The sequence below is a fragment of the Gymnogyps californianus genome, chromosome 3 (genome assembly GCF_018139145.2).
Source record: "Gymnogyps californianus isolate 813 chromosome 3, ASM1813914v2, whole genome shotgun sequence".
NCBI lineage: Eukaryota > Metazoa > Chordata > Aves > Accipitriformes > Cathartidae > Gymnogyps > Gymnogyps californianus.
Genome location: NC_059473.1, coordinates 105124401 through 105146725, shown reverse-complemented (window position 1 = coordinate 105146725; position 22325 = coordinate 105124401). Strand labels below are relative to the sequence as shown.

At 40.3% G+C, this 22325-nt stretch overlaps 1 protein-coding gene across 1 annotated transcript in view; it reads left to right on the top strand.

The window, feature by feature from the left end:
- Positions 1-22325, top strand: part of DLGAP2 (DLG associated protein 2) — a 392137-nt gene that overhangs the window by 340289 nt on the left and 29523 nt on the right. The window lies entirely within an intron of this gene.

Sequence of the window (22325 nt, the reverse complement as noted above, 5' to 3'; positions counted from 1 at the left end):
CTTCCACTGTTCTGCATGTAAAAATATGTTGTCTTGTTTTGTAAAAGGATGTTTGACACTGGACACAATTTCCCTGTCTAGTGATAATATTTGATACCAGTATTCTTAGCTTTGCAATACTGTACCATTGTGGCTACAGCTTGGAATAAGCTCCTTCTGGGGAGAATCCTGCAAGCATAATATAATGGACCTGGACTTTTGACCTCCATTTCCCATACATACAGTTATCCAGGTGCAAATATAAAAATGCAAGTGTAAATGGTATCATTTAGATATTGTTAGACATTTAGGTATTTTTATCTATCACGTAACTGATCTTCTAAATGAGATCAGTTGCATTGATTTTAATTTAGGTCCTTGAAGTACCAAAAGAAAAAGAAAAGCAAGATTTTAAATATTTGGTCTAAACACTTACAGGCAATTAACTTAACAGGGAATTAATTACTTACTTTTAGAAAAGGTGTAACCAGTTGTATCAATACACTGAATCATAAACATTATGGCAAGCTTCACACATCTGCTATTACTCATCAGTAACCATTAGCATTCATTGTTATACCATTCACTTTCAGGATCTTTTAACATTCTTCTGGCAACTTTCTTTTCTCTTATTAGTTGCTTAGTAAAGATGATAACTTTATTCATTTTAGAATATTAGCATTTAGTATTGGTAGAGAAAAGATTGCACAGATAGCAGTTAAATAATTAAAATGAAATTCATGACAAATATGTATTCTTTGTTAAGTGATCCAAATTCACTTTTATGTTTCCAAATATGTTAATGTCAGTTCCTAATTATGATATTGTCCTTGCCACATACTATTAAATTGCAGTGCAGGCTACTCATCTACAAAAGGTAAAAATAGAGCTCAAAATGTATCGTGCAAAAATACTTTTTAAATTATTTGCTTGACACATCTGTTGTATAACAGAACAGTGGGAGCTTAGAAAGGAAGTAAGCTGAGGTTGAATAACATAAATTTGCATTCCAGAAGTAGCATAAAATGTTATTTTATCTTAAGCATAGTATTTTAATTGCTTTATATATTGCAATATATAACTTTGTGTAAAACCAGAAGTTGTGACTTACAGTGCCACCTCTAGGGATGTTTCCGTCCTTTGTTTAATAGAGATGCTATCATGATATAAAATGAGATTTTAGTGCTACCCCAGAGACTAATTTTCATCTTTGTCATATAGTACTGTGTGATTATTATGAAGAAACCTTCCATGGCAAAAGACACAACTAAATATCTATTTTGGTGTCTGAATGCAGCTACTGAATTGGAATACTTTCAGAATTACTTTGGTTACCAAGTTGATTGGTTTTAACCTAAGCTGTCTTGAGTTTATATGCTAGATAAGCCCAGAATTCTCACTGAAAGGAATTTATTTTATTTTCTCCAAAGCAACAAAGCTGAATAACAGAATATGTTTGGGAAAATAACCAGATTAGGCAGTAAATATGTTTGCATCCCAGTGTTTTCATACTTATGAAAAACGTTTTGCATTGATTAGCAGTCTGCTGGTTAAATACTGTGGATTTGAAAACTTTAACCTTCATTTCACACATGGCTTCTCCTTCATCTCAGAAATGATTTATCAGATAGATTTTCTTGCCCAAATATGTAATCTTTCTGCTTTGTTGTGGTGAGGTGATACTGACATTGTGGAGAAAAAGATGATTTGAGATGTTTTCCTGAGCCAAAACTGTTTCCAAGCCTATGGAGTGTATACAGTTCTTCTGAGTGTGGATCTGTATTCAAAATATTATCTCTGTACCACTGAGCAAGTTTGTCCTCAGCTTCTATGTAACATAAATATTCAAATTAGAAATATTTATCTATCTGATTTACAAGAAGAGTAAGGATTATGTGATTCACTATTAATTGAAAATTTCAGTTGCCAAGTAAGTTCTCGTTTTTAAAACCCTAAGGGTAACTCTTCCATATTTCTCTCTTCAGCCCCTGTCACTTTGGAGGGAGATGCTTCATTTCCTATTGTTACTATAATTCAAAAAGAATATCTTACTTCTCCAGCCCTCTCTGAAAATTGTAAAAGAAGTAGGTGCCTGATATGTGAAAATGGTGTTGGCAGATATTTGACATTTATACGGGCTTCATTCAAATAAATGTCAAAAAGGTCAAAGTTTCACATCAGCCTTCAGTTCCAATTCAGTCTTTTGAATTCTTAGGAAAATTACATTACATTATTTCCTTTTTTGCTTCTGATGTAACAAACTCTTCTTGGCAAAGAAACTAAAGCAATTTCTTAGAAAATTAACAGGCATTACAATTTAATTATTACTTGAAATTTTAGCGATATAGGTCATGCTGCCTCTTATCGATGTTGTAAAGCAATTAAATCATGACACACAGGCTTAGCTAAAAATTAATCAATGTAACTAAAAATGTAAATCTAAAATAAAAAATGTAATATTTGATCTATGAATTAAATTACAAAAGTATGGAATATATATTTACAGTTTCCTAAAACGTTCCTAGATGCATTAACAGCTTTCAGAAGCTAGGAAGGTTGCAACGATAATGAATATTATGTGGGACATTATTAATGGACTCTGTTAACAGGGTTTTCTAATAGATGGAAAAAGAGCTACCAGTAACTAGCTCTTCTTAAACATATACAACTTTACAGAGAAAGCCCGATGGTTCATTGGTAATATCTATGGTACTAATGAACACATAACTTTTGCACGGACCCACGTAGTTTAATTATTTGTGGAATCAGGCTTCTCCACCTCTGATGGAGACTGTGTGGCAAGATATAGGGCTCTACCTGTTGCCCCAGGTGTAAATGAATGAGCCAAGTGACAATGCAGAGAAGGCAGCCAGCATTGCTGCCACACTGTAAGCTAGACTTGGACTCTGTGTGACCCCTGCTAAGACTCATATTTCATTGTGGTTAGGTCATTTCTAGCCATCCCGTTTCATTCTGTAAAGAGATAATGAACCCAGTAAAAAATACTTCATGTTAAAAGCCCTGAATGACAGCGTATGCTTTCTGTCTCTGAACTGTATCCAGTTGCAGCTGTCAGATGCACAGCTGAGAAAATACAGCTCCAGCTGCTGCTGCCTCCCACTTTGTCCCTCCATCACAGACAACATGTAATTTCCTGAATGGGAAGTCACAGAGTGCAGTAGTCATCCTAACTACTACTGCCTTACATCTTTGCTACTCTTGCAAGCAATGCTTCACTTTTCAGGAAGAGTTCATAAAATCTGGGTCACTTTTCCAGGTAGTACCAGCTCGGTTCCCTATTGTCCAAGTATATCTGCACGTATATATTCTACACCGTCAGCTTGGAAGGCTCCTTCCTGGTAATGTCTGGCTAGTGTAGCAGAGTGCTGCGGGGAGGTACGCAAGCTACCTGAGGTATCGGAGCTGTGTCACCACCAGCTCAGTGCGTAGTGAGCCCTGGCTGCATAGTCCTGTTGGGAAACAGGGTGCACTAGGCTGGGAGCAGTGGCACAGTAACACGTTATCCCACCTGCAATACCTAGGTTGTCTTACTGAAAACTAATTAAAATACCCTGGTACAACACTGGATTGTACTATGAAAACATAACCAACAAGGAGGTCTGGAAGATCTTAACCACTCTCTTGTTGTTTCCCGTTAGCCTGAGAAGGTCAACATATTTTTGTTACATGTCCTATATGTAGAGAGAGTCCTATATATGACTTACTCCATATAGAATCATAGAATGGTTTGGGTTGGAAGGGACCTTAAAGATCATCTAGTTCCAACCCCCCTGCCACAGGCAGGGACACCTTCCGCTAGACCAGGTTGCTCAAAGCCCCATCCAACCTGGCCTTGAACACTTCCAGGGATGGGGCATCCACGGCTTCTGTGGGCAACCTGTTGCAGTGTCTCATCACCCTCACAGTAAAGAATTTCTTCCTTACATCTAATCCAAATCTACCCTCTTTCAGTTTAAAGCCATTACCCCTCGTCCTATCACTACACTCCCTGATAAAGAGTCCCTCCCCATCTTTCCTGTAGGCCACCTTCAAGTGCTGGAAGGCTGCTATAAGGTTTCCCTGGAGCCTTCTCTTCTCCAGGCTAAACAACCTCAACTCTCTCAGCCTGTCCTCATACTGGAGGTGCTCCAGCCCTCTGATCATCTTCATGGCCCTCCTCTGGACTCGCTCCAACAGGTCCATGTCCTTCTTATGTTGGGGGCCCCAGAGCTGAACACAGTACTCCAGGTGGGGTCTCATGAGAGTGGAGTAGAGGGGGAGAATCACCTCCCTTGACCTGCTGGTCATGCTTCTTTTGATGCAGCCCAGGATACGGTTGGCTTCCTGGGCTGCAAACACACATTGCCAGGTCACGTTCAGTTTTTCATCCACTAATACCTCCAAGTCCTTCTCCTCAGGGCTGCTCTCAATCCACTCATCGCCAGCCTGTATTTGTGCTTGCGATTGCCCCGACCCATGTGCAGGACCTTACACTTGGCCTTGTGGAACTTCATGAGGTTCGCACGGGCCCACCTCTCAAGCCTGTCAAGGTCCCTCTGGATGGCATCCCTTCCCTCCAGTGTGTTGACTGCACCACACAGCTTGGTGTGGTTGGCAAACTTGCTGAGGGTGCACTCAATCCCACTGTCCATGTTGCCAACAAAGAAGTTAAACAGCACTGGTCCCAATACTGACCCCTGAGGATCGCCACTCGTCACTGCTCTCCACTTGGACATCGAGTCGTTGACCCCAACTCTTTGAGTATGACCATCCAGCCAATTCCTTATCCACTGAGTGGTCCATCCATCAAATCCACATCTCTCCAATTTAGAGACAAGGATGTCATGCGGGACAGTGTCCAATGCTTTGCACAAGTGCAGGTAGAATGACATCAGTTGCTCTTCCCTTATTCACCATTGCTGTAACCCCGTCATAGAAGGCCACCATATTTGTCAGGCATGATTGCCCTTAGTGAAGCCATGTTGGCTGTCACCAATCACCTCCTTATTTTCCGTGTGCCTTAGCATAGTTTCCAGGAGGATCTGCTCCATGATCTTGCTGGGCACAGAGGTGAGACTGACTGGACTGTAGTTCCCTGGGTCTTCCTTTTTTCCCTTTTTAAAAATGGGCGTTATGTTTCCCCTTTTCCGATCAGTGGGAACTTCCCCGGACTGTCATGACTTCCCAAAAGGATGGATAGTGGCTTAGCCACTTCATCTGCCAGTTCCCTCAGGACCTGCGGAGGCATCTCATCGGTCCCATGGACTTGTGCACCTTCAGGTTCCTTAGATGGTCTCAAACCTGGTCTTCTCCTACCGTGGGCAGTTCTTCATCCTCCCAGTCCCTGCCTTTGCCTTCTGCGACTTGAGCAGTGTGGCTGGAGCACTTGCCGGTGAAGACTGAGGCAAAAAAGTCATTGAGTACCTAAGCCTTCTCCATGTCCTGGGTAACCAGCCCTCCCATTTTCTTCTGTAGAGGGCCCACATTTTCCCTAGTCTTCCTTTTATCACTGACGTGCCTAGAGAAGCTTTTCTTGTTGCCCTTGATGTCCCTGGCCAGATTCAATTCTATCAGGGCTTTAGCTTTCCTAACCTGATCCCTGGCTGCTCAGACAATTTCTCTGTATTCCTCCCAGGCTACCTGTCCTTGCTTCCACCCTCTATAGGCTTCCTTTTTGTGTTTGAGTTTGTCCAGGACCTCCTTGTTCATCCACGCAGGCCTCCTGGCGTTTTTGGCTGAATTCCTCTTTGTTGGGATGCATTGCTCCTGAGCTTGGAGGAGGTGATCCTTGAATATTAACCAGCTTTCTTGGGCCCCTTTTCCTTCCAGAGCAGTATCCCATGGTACTCCCCTAAGCAGATCCCTGAAGAGGCCAAAGTCTGCTCTCCTGAAGTCAAGGGTAGCAAGCTTTCTGTGCCCCCTCCTCGCTGCCCTAAGGATCTTGAACTCCACCATTTCATGGTCACTGCAGCCAAGGCTGCCCTTGAGTTTCACATTCCCCACCAGCCCTTCCTTGTTGGTGAGAACAAGGTCCAGCATAGCACGTCTCCTCATTGGCTCCTCTCTCACTTGGAGGAGGAAGTTGTCATCAACACATTCCAGGAACCTCCTGGATTGCTTATGCCCTGCTGTGTTGTCCTTCCAACAGATAATCGGGGTGGTTGAAGTTCCTCATGAGGACCAGGGCTTGTGAATGTGAGGCTGCTCCTATCTGTCTAGAGAGGGCATCATCTGCTCAGTCGTCCTGGTCAGGTGGCCTGTCGCAGACCCCCACTATAATGTCACCTGTCCCTGCCCTCCCTTTAATCCTGACCCATAGGCTCTCAGTCAGCTCCTCATCCATCCCCAGGCAGAGCTCCATGCACTCAGCTGGTCATTGACATAGAGGAGGACACCCCCTCCTCGTCTGCCCTACCTGTCCTTCCTAAAGAGCCTGTATCCTTCCATTCCAACACTCCGGTCATCGGGGCCATCCCACCACGTCTCCGTGATGCCAATAAGATCATAGCCCTGCAGGCGTGCGCACGTCTCTGACTCCTCTTGTTTATTCCCCATGCCATGTGCGTTTACATAGAGGCATTTAAGTTGGGCCCCCGATGAAGCTGACTTACTTACATATTCTATATGTTATAGAATATTTCAGGATGTTTCCTGCTGATGTTGTTTGATTTTACTGTGAATGCAGAAATACTGAGTTGCAACGATACTGGAGGTAGCAGTTAGGATGGTCTGTTGTGAAGCAGAAGAATATGTTAAAATCCCTCCTCTGAGACAGAGAGTAATTTGGTATTTGCAGCTTTGGCCATCCAGAATATCATGAACACCAGGTTATCATGTATTCAGATGTGGGAGACACACTCAGTTTCTCCTGATGGCACTATTATACATTGTATAAAACACTTTCACTTTTGTTGAGAGAGACATTGTCGCTCTAGCCCGCTGCTCAGGACACTCACCTATCAGGTGGGATATCTGCTCAGTGAATATGGCTTTTGTATGCAAATTGAAACAGCTGAAACAGCTAAAACACAAAAGACTAAATATCCTGTAACGAGGAACTGAAGCACTCCAGTCAGAGGTACGAAATCCTCCAGCAACAAGCACTGACTGAGTGGCCTCAGTTAAGTTCTTCAGCTTTTAGGCCGATGAATAAAAAGGAGCATCATCTTCAGTTTCTTAAAACTACTTCACATTTTCCTCTAACCCAAATTATTTGGCTACAATTGTATTTTTTGATGAATGGATTAATGACAAAAAAAATTCCATGTAACTATGGACTTCAGCACAATGGGGATTGGGTCATGGTACATAAAGGCATCCTGGATTTCTGTCCCATGTTAAGTGTCAGTCCAAGATCACTTCTTCCGCTTCAGGGATTTCCAGCTGATCTTGAGAGAAACTTAGCATGAAGCACAGATGATTTCAGGGATATAGTTACTAGCCTTAAGTGGCCAGTACACTGCGTTACAATGATTTCATTTGTCTAGAAAACGTAGCATAATGCAAACCCGTCAGATCAGTTGTATATACACCTCCTTTTATCTAATTCATAGTAGGTAGCTCTACTAAACTCGTGCTTACTGAAGAGTCTACTGAAAAAGATGAGAAGTAGGGAACTGTCTTTTGTCCATTTTACTTTTCTCAGTCAGTAGGACTCTGCTTGGCAATAAGTAAACTTCAGAGGATTCCACATTTACTGAACTATTGCGCACTAATTCCAAAACCAATTAATTCAGACAAGGTCACATTGCATGAGGGAGTTTTCAATTACAGCTCATACGATTATTCAGAATGCCTGAGGAACTGCAGGTTTCCTTTCTCCTGACTTAAAGCTATTTTCAGCTTTCCATTTTTGAAATAAGGGGCTACGTTGGGTGAATTTTTAGAGCACGTTTGATATTTAGCCACAAAACTATCATTGCCAGTAAATAGATTGCATGGTCACGTACCTACAAACATAAAGGCATGAGAATATGATATTTCATCGAGAAGTTGTACTGTTGCATAGCACAGCTACCCTTGCAGACCCCAAAAGGACTGATTCTCTGCTATCTGAACACTAATGACAATAGTTATTCTTTTTGGTTTTGTTTGGGGTTTGTTTCAAACATATGAGGATACCAAGGGCAGGCGAAAGTTTAAGTCATAGTGCTACTACCTATGGAGCTAGTGGAGTTCAGTGAAGGGTCACTAAGAAGACAGAGGGTCTCGAGCACCTCTTCCATGAGGAAAGGATAAGAGAGCTGGGACTGTTCAGCCTGGAGAAGAGAAGGTTCAGAAAGGATTTTATAAATGTATATAAATATAAAAATTGGAAAAACACAATCAGTTCCTAAAAGAAAAATGTCTTATGATCAATAAATGCATGATTTTCTTTTATTTCCTCAAGAATGAGATACTTCATCCAGGTGGCTGCTTCAATCTTCTTAATCCAATGCACTATGGCTAGGAAAACCCAGCCAAATGGGGGAAAACATATGCATGAAGTAACATCTCCACAATTTCTGTTCTCTCTATAGAAATAAATGCTGAGTCTTAGAGGTTTTTACTAGTATCCATTGCTAAGTAATAGCTAGCAGTGGTATACACAACAGGTATGTTTAAAACCACAAAACCTTAAGTCCAAATAAGATATAGAAGGCTGTTTTCTCAATGATAATTTGCTTATTGACTTTGCTTAATTACTGTTGGGGCTCCACGGAATTGTCTGGCACTCTAACTCTCTGCAGGAAACATACCATGTATCTGTGGGAGCACTTGGGGATCCTGAGTTAAAACTTCGATGCTGTGCCCAATTGTGTGCCTATACTGTGGGAATAAATCTTATACTAACAAACGATGAGCCCAGTTCTACACTTGGATACGCACACATCATTTTCATTGCTTTGGGTGTATCTGGGGGGAATAATTAGTCTCTAATTCTTTTAAATATATTGAAGTTCTGCTGCTATGCTGACACTGCTGTTTAATAGCAGCTCTACATGGTGGAAATGGCCCAGGGAGTCACAGGGATGAAGGTAACAAAAGCCCTTTGGTTTGAGGAGTTCAACAGAGGATGGCCAAGGGGCCATTGCAACTCCTCGTAAGTCTGGGATTCCCTGAGATGGAGTAAGGCTGTGATAATCGGGGCTGCCTGGCCTCTTCAGGCTGATGAGGCATGAAAACAGTTGGAGCAGTAGCCAGGAGCTTTTCATAATTTTCATTCTCCTTGGTACAGATGATCTGCAGAGGCAAAAATAAAAAATGAAGTCACTGCCTTCCATCTATGGTTAGTTTAAAAAATGTGTAATGAGTGTTTCTCCCTTGCTCCTGCTGTTCTGTGCTTGACATAATTCCTCCATAACCTATTAGATTTGCCAGACAGCTGGTTCTTCCTTTATTAAAAAGGACACCCGTGCTCCCTCCCCTGGCAGAATTCGGCTTCAAAGCTGTTCTGTGGGCTCACTTTTCACAGAGGTTTCTCAGCGTCATTTTCCGTATGATATTATATGGGGGGGGGAAGAATGTATAAGAAAGAAAAAAAAAAAAATCATGCAAGGAAGGTGATTCACTGCTCAGTGTTTGAAGCCTTCCTGACATGATAGAAGCTAACAGTGGCAGAGGTAAATTTCAGCCCAGCTATTTAGCTTGAGGTTGCCAGAGGGTTTTGTCCTCAGGTGGATCTGTGCAGCTGGGGGAAGCTCTCAGGGTGGGTGGGCCTGGAAGCACCAATTCATTGTGCTTCCCTGTACTTGTAGTAAAAAAGAAGGCAGGACCCCTCTCCTGCCAGTGCTTCTCCTTCTGTGTTCCTCCGTGAATGAAAAAAACCTCTAAGGAGTCTTCTCGGAAGCTCTGCATGTATTCAGTCCTGGGTTTTGTTGAAGGCATATATGTCACGAGCCATAATGATGACGTGTGCGCTGGAACTACAATGCTTGCTGTGCTGGGTATACAGACATCATTTTGATTGCGTTCTGACACTAATTTTTACTAGCTAACATGTAATATGTCATCCATCAGGGCCTCAGTCCATCAGTTAATGTAACTAAGCGTAACTCTCTTGAAGTTGACCCAATTTTGCTTGCTGACAAATTGGCCTTTAGCTTTGTTACGCTTTCAGTACAACCGGGGTGTAAGCTGTGTTCTGCTCTAGCTTCTTTACAATAAAAAATTCTCCCCAAAAAACTGTGTGTGCAGCCACAGGGGAATTCCTCCCCTGTGGGTCCTAGCAAAGGCACAGGGGCCGATAGAGGGTATGTGTGAAGAAAGAGAGCTGCACTTCAAAATAACAATAAACTCTGTTACAGCAGGTCAGGTCTCACTGCCAGAGGGATCCTTCCGTTTCTAGAACGTCCATTGGCTAGTAAAGCTATTTCCAAAAATGTATTATCAGGCATTTAGGGAGGCAAGTTCAGGTGCTTTCACTACTGTTCTGCATCATGGCAAGGACATTTTGATTTATGCTCGCCACTTATAATTGTACTCCTCCCTAAGGACATTATTTCTAACTTGCAAAATTGCCTTTTCCAAGAGAACAGAATGCTAGTGGGCAGCTGCCACCCAAATCCTTGCCAGTAACAGAGGCATCTGAAGGTAAAGACAAAGCAAGTTCTTCACTATTTAAATAAAGCTGTATCTATGTTTCAGTGGAGAGGCACAGAAATAGGAGAAAAACTTTTATAGTTACCTTTAGTTTTACTTCCAGCAAATTCTATGTTTTGTTAATATAAAAAACCCTTGGGATGCTTGCACATCTCTGCCAGCCTCTCAGCAACTCCCATCCTTTATTTTCACTTCCCTGAAATGGAGTTTCATCAAGACAAGCTTGTACTTAAGTCTCCATTTCTGTGTCAGGAATTTTATTCAGACTCAGATCTACCCTAGAAGGGCAATTGGTAAACCTGATAGTTAAAACATACTTGGAAGATTTTTTCCAGAGGATCAGAGAAAATAAAGATACTAAAATTGGTGACATTCCTAGGGCATAACCAGACAGAATTAGCCTTTGGCCATACAGGTTAGTTGAACGGTGTGGATTTGCCTCCAGATCAAGTCATCTAAACATAGATGCTTTCTTGCAAACTAGTTGTCTAAGTTCCCATGACAATAAATGCAGATTAATTCAAAGATAATTGGCTGGTACCATTTGAGACATCCACATGGGACCTCTGAGAGAATTGCATCCTTCTGGACAAGCAGCTGTAGGCTAGGCAGGAGGGCCTAGGACCTCTAAAAAGGTATTAGATATCTATGTTTAGGTGAGTTTGACTCAGACTGAACACAGTGTATGGATCCTATTGTGCACCAACAGAGAGTCAACAAACCCCTACCTACACTGAGGTGTCTTACACTCACCTAATAGCACCCTGATACTTACCAACAAAGTCTGTACTCACTGTAAGGCCAAGGTTTAGTCGTAGTGTATAGTCCATTAAAATATACACACTGGAAACCACAAATATCAGAGCAATCCAAGCAGGTCATTACTACTCCTCAAGGACAACTAGAGGACATCCAAACAGGGTTAGGGAAGATACTGAGTTTGAAGTGGGTAACCTATCACTTGGCTTTCTGAGACTGAGAGCAGAATATCAAGGACATATCAGTGAGACATGATTTTTATATGCATTTCTTTACCTTTTGAGATGGTTCTGTGTCCAGAAAAATACATATATTTCCACTCTTTATCTCCTTCCCCCAATCAAAAAAACCATAAAAATTTCAGTCCTAAAAATCAATCTCACCTAATACATATATCTAAAATGTAGCTGTCAAAGGCAGTCACATTAATGCCCTATTATAGTCAATGAAATGTAATTTATCATCTCCTTTAGGATTGGTATCTGTTATGAAAGAAGTTGTCCTCTGGACGTCCCTATTTCTCTCTGTTGCCTATAAAAATAGTCTACAATGATAGCAAAGTATAGCTAGCTAACTTTTATAAATCTGAGGTAAAAGTCAAGCCTATTCAAATTGCATTATAGGATGAAACCAAAGATTAAATCCTGGTCCCACTTGAAAACAAGCATAACTGAGAGCGCCATGCTCTGACTTACAGGGTTGAGAGCTCAGAACCCAGCAGCATCATTTGCTGCACCTAAATACAGGGCTGGCAGCCTGCAAGTAGCTTTCTGAGCACCGGGTTTGACACTGATACTGACTCCATCTACATCTTGGGTAAAATGATTTCTTGATTTGACTATTGCCTGTATTGTTACCAATCTCAAAAGTCCACTCTGAGATTGTGTCCAGACTTGTAGCTCTCTGTGGATTAAAAGAGTGATTTAAAGGTATTAAATTGTCTTTAATTAAAATATTTTGTAATCACTTAAATTCTTTAATGTAGGACCATTATCATAATGCACTGTTAAAATTATTGTACTGTGCAACACTTCCTTAAGATTGAGCAAACTGTTTTTCTTGTCCTATTCAGTTTAGAATTCCTTACTGTAAGTTAAAGAAAATCACAAGCTGCACATAGTTACTGTAAGAATGAGAATAGAAAATACACAGACAAAACCAATAATAAGCCTACATAATATGTCTGTGAGTAGGTTTAGGAGGCTGATGGAAATAATTTGACTTGAGCGATAAGGGTATGTGGGAGTTCAAGAAGAGATTTTTTTTTTTTAGAGCACAGAATTACAGCAATATTGGTTTGATTCTACCAAAAAACATTTTCAAATTTTCTATTTTATTTCGATGTGAAAAGAGTAGCCCAGTAAGAGTGACTCTTAGCTTTTGGAGCTCTTTTTTCTCTTCGTCTCTTACTATTTTGATGGTGTGACAAATGCAATCTGTATTCCTGAAAAGCCACACATATATTCTGTAAGTGAAATAGAGTATAGTTAAAGGTACATTTTTCCTTCCTGCAACCGAAAACCCGAGATGGTGTTTTTTAATGCAACTTCAGTATTTTAGAGGCACATAGGAACTGTTTAGAAGAGCAATACAGCTGTCAGCACTTTGCCATGCCATCTACAGGATGCTGGTTAGGCTATAATTTCTCGCTAATTAACTGATCTAAAATAGAACCCTTTGTAACTAGTCCATCAGCAATCCATGAGGTTTGTGTTGCCCACATCTCTTTTAACTTTGGCAAAGGCTTACAGTTTCTGATCTTGATGTCTTGTTTGATTTGCATTTCTGTTTTGAGACTAACATTAATTACACTGTCAAAACATATTTTATCGTTTGCGTAACATGGGCTGCGTACAGACCTAAGTTTCCTCAATATGGAGGTAACAACTTACGCACTGAATGACTTGATTACAGTAATTCCTTTTATACTGTTCTCCTCCTGGGAGACTGTAGTGTGCACTTAGACTCCAGCTTTTTCCAAATTTAGTGGTCACATTTCCACTTAATTGTTAGTTTCCTGTACAAAATCAGATAGATGTACAGAACTTAAGCCTAAAAGGATCTGCTCTGAATATTGAGTCTAACCTGATGCACTTACAGATTTAAAAAAAAAAAACCAAAGCAACTCATCCAGTAATTTTGCCTTACCCCGGTAAATTCTGATTGAGGTTACATGTCATGCTAATGATTTCCATCTTTTTTCACAAGAAGTGCTATATAGATTCTGTTTAGCAGAGAGATGTCAAAAAGAGGTGCTGCTTAAAAAATAGCATTTTATATGGGATTCATATGACAGAAGTGTCTTAGTGACACGCTATTTTGAAAAACTCTTTTAAAAAGTCGTATATGAGAAGCACAAATCTTGCCTATGTCAATAATATGTTATGATAATGGTCCAGATCCTGAGTTTGTGTGAATTGGTCTGATTCCACTGACTTCAGTATCAACAATTTCAGTGGGATTAACAGCATGCTCTAGTCCAGTGCCTAAAACTGTGCAATCAATTTAAAAATTACAGAAACACAGAGGGTTTGCTTTTAATACCTCTGTGGAGCTACAAAGGGACCTTGGGCCAAGCTATTACTAGCTGCTATGTAGTAGCTCCAGCCGAAGGGATCAAGGAGCAGGAAATTAGGATTCAGTCATTAATGCAGGCAAATTCGACTCAGGCTTGCTTTAACAGCCAGCTCACAGGGGATGTGGAGCAGAGGAGATGAAACTCCCACCTTTCCAATGCACGCACGTAACGGAAGACAGGAGAGGTTATGTCCCAGTGCATACCAGAGTCCTACCAGTGCTGTTACAGGGACAGAGCTTTTGGCTGGACTTTATCTCACCCCTTTAGGTATTTCAAAATTAGATGTCCTGATCTGAGCTGGTTGTCCTTGATTCTCTTTACGGTTGATAGAGAAAAGTAGGCACCTGCATAGGATGATTCATTTCCTGGTAAAATAAGCATCTACAATGGGTGAGAATTGCTCCCAGAATTGCTTATTTTTCTCCCAGTAATTCTAAAAGAGATCAGACAACTAACTTAGACTTGGATGACTGTTTTTAAGTGACTAATGTGAGGTGAGATGGATTCCCATGTATAGTTCTCAAATACCGTCTTGAAGGTATGATATAATTCATTGTTACTAAAAGACCCTACTTAAAAAACTGGCACAGAATAAATGCAGCATTTTGCCCCCATGGACTATGGCAATGTGAGACCATCAATTAACATCTGACTTTAGGGTGTAACAAATATCCAGGTTTACCTAAACATAATACATGTAAAATGACCCATCAGGAAAAAAGGTTAGGCAGTTATAGATACCTACCACCCAGACAATGCTTTGGGTTATGTGGTTTAAATAAAATGCAGCCCATCATATAAACCGTGCTGATAAAACTCATCTGGGTGTAAGCAGTCTTTACAAGAAAATATCTCACAAAAATATCACTGTGAATATATCACCGTTTCTTATTGCTTACTCTGGAGAGCAAGAAACAGGGTTCTTTTCATGGATATCCAAGCTCAGAAAGACTCTCTCTCTCTCTCTACTGAGAAACTGCCTGGTCCCTTGACTGGCTGAGATTCATTGTGGAGGGCTGAATGAGAAAAGGGAAGAAGCAAGAAGATAGGTTAATAACTAAAGTATCTCTCTGATTATGTTTGAGGGAAATCTATCCAAGATTCGATTAAAAGAATTAACTTTATTTAAAACAACATTCTCTCTTGAATTTCAAGCACAGTATGACATTAGTAAGTTTTAATGACTATTTTTGCAGGGTTTGAATATCCTTACAGTTCAAAAAAAACGCTCTCACTACCTTACAAATGGAGAAACTCTTGAACATGGAAAGCCCTCAGAAATGACAGGATCTTTCACTAGCAGAGCAGCAAGCAAAGGTGTGGACCTATCCAGGGAGCAGCAAAGAAAAGGGCTGGAGGAGCCCGGACTGTATGAGAACGTGACGTGTCTTCCTCACCTGCCCTACACTTACATACAGCCAATGTTTCAATTTAAGTGCAAAGTGGGTGTATCTGAGAAGTACTTTGAAGGACTTGCATTTACATTCAGTTAGCACTGCCTAGGGTCAGGTAATGGAGCAAAACATTTTATTCTGTGCAGAGCCTGAGCACATACTGCTCCAGCATTGAAAAGAGAAAGTAGACCCCAAATCACTGATGTAGGTCTTTGAGGTGGCCACTGATGGCACACATCGAAAATGGCAGACTTGGATCCAAACAGACTAATTTACCTTAACCTTTTCCCCTCGTTCTAGCTGATCTCTTTTTCTTAATTAAGCAGTCAGAGGCTACACATTTCAAAACTAAGCATTTCTAAATCGTCTTGTTATGACTGAACTTTAAAGGTATTGCTGATCCAAGAAAGAAACTCCTAGCATTTCAGAATTTGACTTTAAGAAAAGCCAGATTTGCTCTGTAAAAATTAAACTGGCCTGTTCGACACTACAGTCTCCTTTTAATTATGTTTGGCATTGGAGACCAGCGTATAATGGAAGTTGACAAGAGGCATATATAAAAAGATGTGTCCCAACGTCCTCTCTTTCAAATAGGGACTTGTATTCTTATTTTTGACATCCATGGATTGGTAGAAAAATCATCAAAGAGTTCATTCTTTTTGTGGGAAATAAAGTCTTTTAGTGGCTGAGATTTTTTTCTCAAAAGTCCCCTTTGATTTCTTAATGGTCTTTTAATGTTCATCGTTCTTTGTTTTGAGAAGTAACTGTTATGCATCCATACATACATTTTTATTTTAAGAGTAGCTCAGAGGTGGAGCATAGTGAAGAGATTTCAGGGCATTTCAAGGACAGCCATGTGAGCTGGGACTGTAAAAACCTTTGGCTAGAACAGTATTCAAGATGGTCAAAAGACTATACCAATACTTGAGTACTCTTTTCATACAGGATTAGATTTAATTGTGGCCTTTCATTATAAGAAGGTCTCTTTTTCCTCTTTTGAAATGGTTTCAGGGTTAGCATTCACCTTCCCTGTGCAAAGCAGAAGATCTAGCGTCAGCGTGGGAGTCTGCACCATCTTTCTCTCAGTGCTGTGGTTCCTCAGAGAAGCCCTGTCTGCCTGCAGCAACATGCCCCTGGGAGCTCTGCCTCCAGGGCAGCTCCACACTCCCTGCAGAGTAATTATCCTCCTTCTGAATAAACCCCCTTACATAACAGAAAATCCAGTTTACTCCTGCTGTGTGTCATAAGGGACAACCGTTTCCTTTAATTGATGGTGCTTTCATGTAAATTCATCATCCAGTTAACTTTGTGATCTCAGACTAAATAATGTTATTTTGACTAAGTGCTTAGTGTTTATATCGATTTGTAAAAACCCCTCAGGTGACTCTATCTTGCAAATGGACCAACAGCAGTGATTTATTAAAAGGCTGCCTTTTGAAAGGTGTTCTGAATGTCACCTACGGCCACTGATATTTCATCAAATATATCACGTCTCTCCTTCTGCCTTTTGTCTATGAATCTCTATGGATAACCTGAAGTTATATCTAAATTGAATTATTTTAGTCATTTTATTTCTAGTACGAGCTGAAATATGGGCAGAGTAACTGACTTATTTCTATGGCTGTAGCAACAGTAACCTTAAGCAAGTTTAGTCAAATGCAGTGTAGATTAAGAGGGATATTCTGCTTCCAGGTATATCAATTAAATTTAAAAAATCCTGTTACTTATGAATTATCAGGAAACTTTCCTTGGATTTCTGTTGTATGTGTCCAAACCGCCAAATTGCCAGTTCTCCAGTGCTGGGATTGTCGTCTTGGTTACTCTGCAGTATTGCCATAATGCCTGATACTCTGGTTCTGACCGGTGCTTCCTGGCTGGGATCACAAAGCACATAAAAGAAATTAATGCAGTTTACAGAACAGGTCACTTGTAGCCATCTCTGTGCCAATTCAGCACTGATAGGCAATCTTGTATATGTGAGGGTCATCTGGCAGTTAAGGTATCAAATGTAAGTTATGTGCTAGGAGAAGATAACTGGAGCTGGCATAAATGGGCACTGCAGTCTTTACATAAAGGCAATGATCCTTACAAAAACAAATTAATGTGTTACACTTTTTCCTGCCTGAGTGACAAATTAATGCATGTTATGCTGCATTGCTACCTGCTCCTTTTTCCTAAAAAATTTATACCTGGTTTTCATCATCGTTTAGTCTAGCCCACTATGAAGCAGCACAGAACCATTTTGTTTTCTCTCCTTTTCTCTAACAATGTCCTTCCTTAAAGGAAAATCCAGTGGAGCTGATTGCACATGTGTATGTTGAAGTGGGGCAAGTACCTGAACAGTTAGTACTCTGATTCAAATGGAAGTCTGCAGTATCCATATAGTTTAGAACTAGAACAGTTTTTTAGCATTTTTATCATTTTTGGTTGATGATCATAAGCTAACAGATGGAGATAGACTGTATCTTATGAGCTCCAAAAAAATATTTTTCCCACTTTATTAAAAAAGGCAAAAAATAAATTCAGCTTTCTATATTGAGATAGCCTTTGAATACAACTGGAAGGAAAATTTTAGTTTCTTTTTCATAATTCCTTCTATGTTTAGTTTAAACATTAAAAAGATATATTTACCTCTTGTGCCATCTACTTTCTTTTTCTTTGCATTTCAGAGTAGCTATAGATTTTACAAATTGATTAACAGCGTGGCAGAAGGCTGTTGCTTTTACTTTGCTTGAGCCTCATTGCTCAGCAGTAGGATTGGTGAGAGAAATATCAGGAATGCCCAGCATAGACACACCAAAACTACTCAGAAAACTAAAGAAATCAGAAATCTTTGGTCATCTTCTGTGAGTCACAGAAACAACAGAAGATTATCCAGGATTGGTGTTTTATATGTCAAAACATGAAGTATGTCTCTGCTTCTGCTGAAGTCCACAATTTAAATCAGTCTAAAGTCGCACGGTGACAGCTCTGCCCTCCTGGTGCTCTGCTTTTGCACACCCCTGTTCTCGCACTGTGTGTCATCCCCGGCCGTTGTGCTGGCTGACACCCAGCTTGTCCTGCTGTGACTGAAGCCAAGGATCCTCCATCCCAGTCGTCTTTTTCCCAGTTCAGCTTTCAGCACCAGTGCCCTGGATGGAGTTACTCAGGCACTGTCCTTGGCCAGCGCTCGGTACCCCGAGGCAGCATTGCCCAGCACCAGCCCTCCCTGCGGGGACGGCAAAACCCACCACAGCTCTGGAGTTTGTAGAATGATGGACCAAAAGATGGGGAAGACATGAAGCAGCGCTGAGGAGGTTTTATGTGCTTCCTTTGAACTAATAACCACTAAGGCCAATAAAATTTGCAAAGTAGCAAATGACGCAAAGCTGACAGGAGCTCCTGTCCATCGGCATAAGAAGGGGATGATTAATGAAAAGGAATTTCATTTTCTGTTAGGAAAAGGAAATGTTTCTTCCCATATATAATACGTGGTATGTACGACGGCTAGGGCTGAGAATTGGACATGATAGGAAAAGACATTACTGCTGATAACAGGAACATTCACAGACGTAATAATTAATGGAAAAAAAATTTGAAAGTGACATAAAATTTCATGCTTCAGACCTTAAGCCAATACTTATTTATTAGAGACCTAAGACCAAGCATGAACAGTAAACTATGGATTACAGGGTTACTTTTCTCCTTTAACAAGCCCCTAATCTATTATATAGACATCTCCTAAGTCAGCAACACGTACCAAGTTTATCTAAGACAAGCCTTGGTCACATTATTCATCTAAGTTATCCCATTTACTTCACTAGAACCACTTGAGTGATCAAAGCAAATAGAGTTTGGTGGCAAGATTTGCCTTGCAAATTCATGCCTCCATTCTTTCACCTGATTTTGTTACAGTCTCCAATTAGTCCCAGATTTCTGTGGCTCTGAAACTGTTGTTCCAGATATGAACTCATTAACTGTGTAGAGATGGATTTTTTTATTCCCTGCTCAATATTTGATCTCTGTGACTGTAGCTTAGAAATTAATCGGATTTCTTCCTGCCATATTTCACTGTAAATACGTAGCCAGTTTCTCACGAACTTTCAGTCTTTCTCCTGGTTTCTTCTTCTCCTGGTTGAACATCTGTGGGTTTTTTAATTCCTGTTTAGTGCTCATGATCAAATGCTTGCCAGAATACTGCAGTAACTGTAGTACGTAGTGGCTTTAAGACATGTCACTCCACCGAAACAATCAGAAATTTCCAGAATAAAATATTCAATCCTAGGGGAAAAAAAGAAAAAAAAAAAAGCAAGTGACTGTTTTGGTTTTGCCACAAGGAGAATTTTCTTTTTTAGAAATGTAAATGGAGATTAAGTTAGCTATGCAGGGTTGCAACAGAAGTTTAACATTTATATTCATTAGACAGAGAAGTGATCTGCTGCCTGAGTAGTAGGGATATACTTGCCTGTGATGTTTCATTATCACATTTACCATATGTTTCATTATTCACTGCTATTCTTTTGCATGAAGACAGACGGTAAAAAACAGTAAATTAGTTATAACGGTGATAACCTGTCTTATGTTATAGGTAAAAATAGCTTCCTGTTCTGGATTTCACTCTGTTTCACCCCATTGTCTCTATTTCTAATGTTTCCCAGCACTTTGATCACTTGCATCTACATTTGCAGGGGGAAGGTGGGGGAGCAGTATTATGGCAACTCTCTTTTAGTGGAAACATCCCTTAGAGCCACTGCTTGAGCTCATAAGACACTGTCTTAATTGCCAAGCTTTACAGCCTCTCCCTTCTTTCGTGAACTTTCTGTATTCCCTAAAGCGTCTGAAAAATATTGGGTTTTTCTTTCTTCTTAACTGCTGGTTACAAAACTGACAGGAGATAAGATTGGTGATAGGACAACAAAACAGCACTTCAAAAAAAGCACACAGTCTCAGAATCTGAAGAGCATATTTTCACGTGTTTCACTCTGTTAGAGCAATTTAGCTCAGAGCAAGACTCTCTTTAAATCTCTACCAGAATGAGCGGCATCAGTAGTAACTCAAAACATGCTTCAAATGAAGGTTTTCACTTCCTCGCTCTGCCTCGCTCTCTTTTATTTATGATCACCCTTTTATTTATGATTATCAAGAATCAAAATTTAAGAGTAGTTTTCTCTAGGCTCGCTTTTCCCATAGGCTAGCCTGGCGATACAGGCTCAGTAGTCCCAGATATTAGCAAATTCCTGAACTGGTCTCTTCTCTCCAGAAAGCTGCAACATAGCCTCATATCAAAAAGCACGACGGGAGAGGTGCTCCTTCTGACTTCATTGCTCATCAGCCCATATTTGTATAATGGGAAGAGGAACTCTTGTAGAATCCTTTTTGAACTCAAGTAACCCCAGTTCCAAGGTTTCCTGAGTCACTGTTGCAATGTCCAATGCATTTAACAACACCAGAAAAAGGGAAATCTTTTCCTTTAAGTCATTCATCATCCTGGTCTCTGCATGTATACATTATGCTATTTCAGCTTTATTGATACAGGGAAACATAATATTTTTCTTTATTTTCCTGCAATTATACAAGAAATGAATTGGACTTGATTTTCATGTACAGGAATATGGAAAACTATATCACGATGCATTTTTATACCAGTTGCTAATTTTATGAATTATGATTGTATGTGCTTTGGGGAAAAAACACTTCCATAACAGAAATGTGCTTATTAGTACCAAAAAAGTATAGTGGGCTTAGACAATTAGAAAAGTCAGCTGTGTGGTATTAATGACTAAATATCTATCTCTATGAAATCTCTAAAATTTTGTAAGGAAGCAGTATTGGCACAATTCTGCATCTGTAGAGGTTTCTTGGGTGTTTTATTGAGCCTTTTGCTGCAAGACAGAATCTATGTTAAACCAGCCTTAGACCTGCTCTGCTCATCAGACTAAAAGTCCTAGTTCTGCTCATGTATATCCAGTTCTCCCAGTGTTTCAGACCCATTTTTATAGCGATATTTCAATATTCTCTGCATTTAAGTATATCCCCCTTCAATGTATGTTCTAAGGATTTAAGGCTTACTGCAGGATAATAGATAAAAAGTCACTGCTTTTGGTATTACGTGTAGTTTTTCCTTGTTGTCCAAGTATCTAGTAGCTTTGCATATATTGTAAATTTTTTGCATGCCTGGAATGTCCTTTTATTAACCATATTGTGGATATTTTTTAAATATAGGCTTCTTGTGTAAGTAGCCTATCTTGGCTAATTCCAGCCAGTGCACCTGGAAGTATTTTTAAAGGTTTGTCGTGGTTTAACCCCAGCCAGCAACTCAGCACCACGCAGCCGCTTCCCCCTCCCCCTCCCAGTGGGGTGAGGAGGAGGAAAGGAAAGCAAAAACAGTAAAACTCGTGGGTTGAGATAAGAACAGTTTAATAACTAAAGTAAAATATAATACTAACAATAGTAATAATGAAATATAATAATAATAATAGTAATGAAAAGGAATATAACAAAAAAAAGGAAGGGGGGGGGGAACAGTGATGCACAATGCAATTGCTCACCACCCGCTGACCGATGCCCAGTTAATTCCCGAGCTGTGATCCGCGCCTCCCGGCCAACTCCCCCTGTTTATATACTGGGCATGACGTTCCATGGTGTGGAATACCCCTTTGGCTAGTTCAGGTCAGCTGCCCGGCTCTGCTCCCTCCCAGCTTCTTGCACACCTGCTTGCTGGCAGAGCATGGGAAACTGAAAAGTCCTTGGCTTAATATAAGCGCTACTTAGCAACAACTGAAACATCAGAGTGTTATCAACATCATTCTCACACCAAATCCAAAACCAGCACTGTACCAGCTACTAAAAAGAAAGTTAACTCTGTCCCAGCCGAAACCAGGACAAGGTTAAAGTGTGGCATACTCTAAAGCAGAAGTTTCTGAATAATATTTTGTTCCAGTATGTTGACGCTACTTTCTTAATACACTATATCAACACAGAGCCCACAGTTCAGATGATAACAAGAGGAAAAAAAAAATCTTCCTTTATTTCTCTTATCAGCTTTACCCCATGTG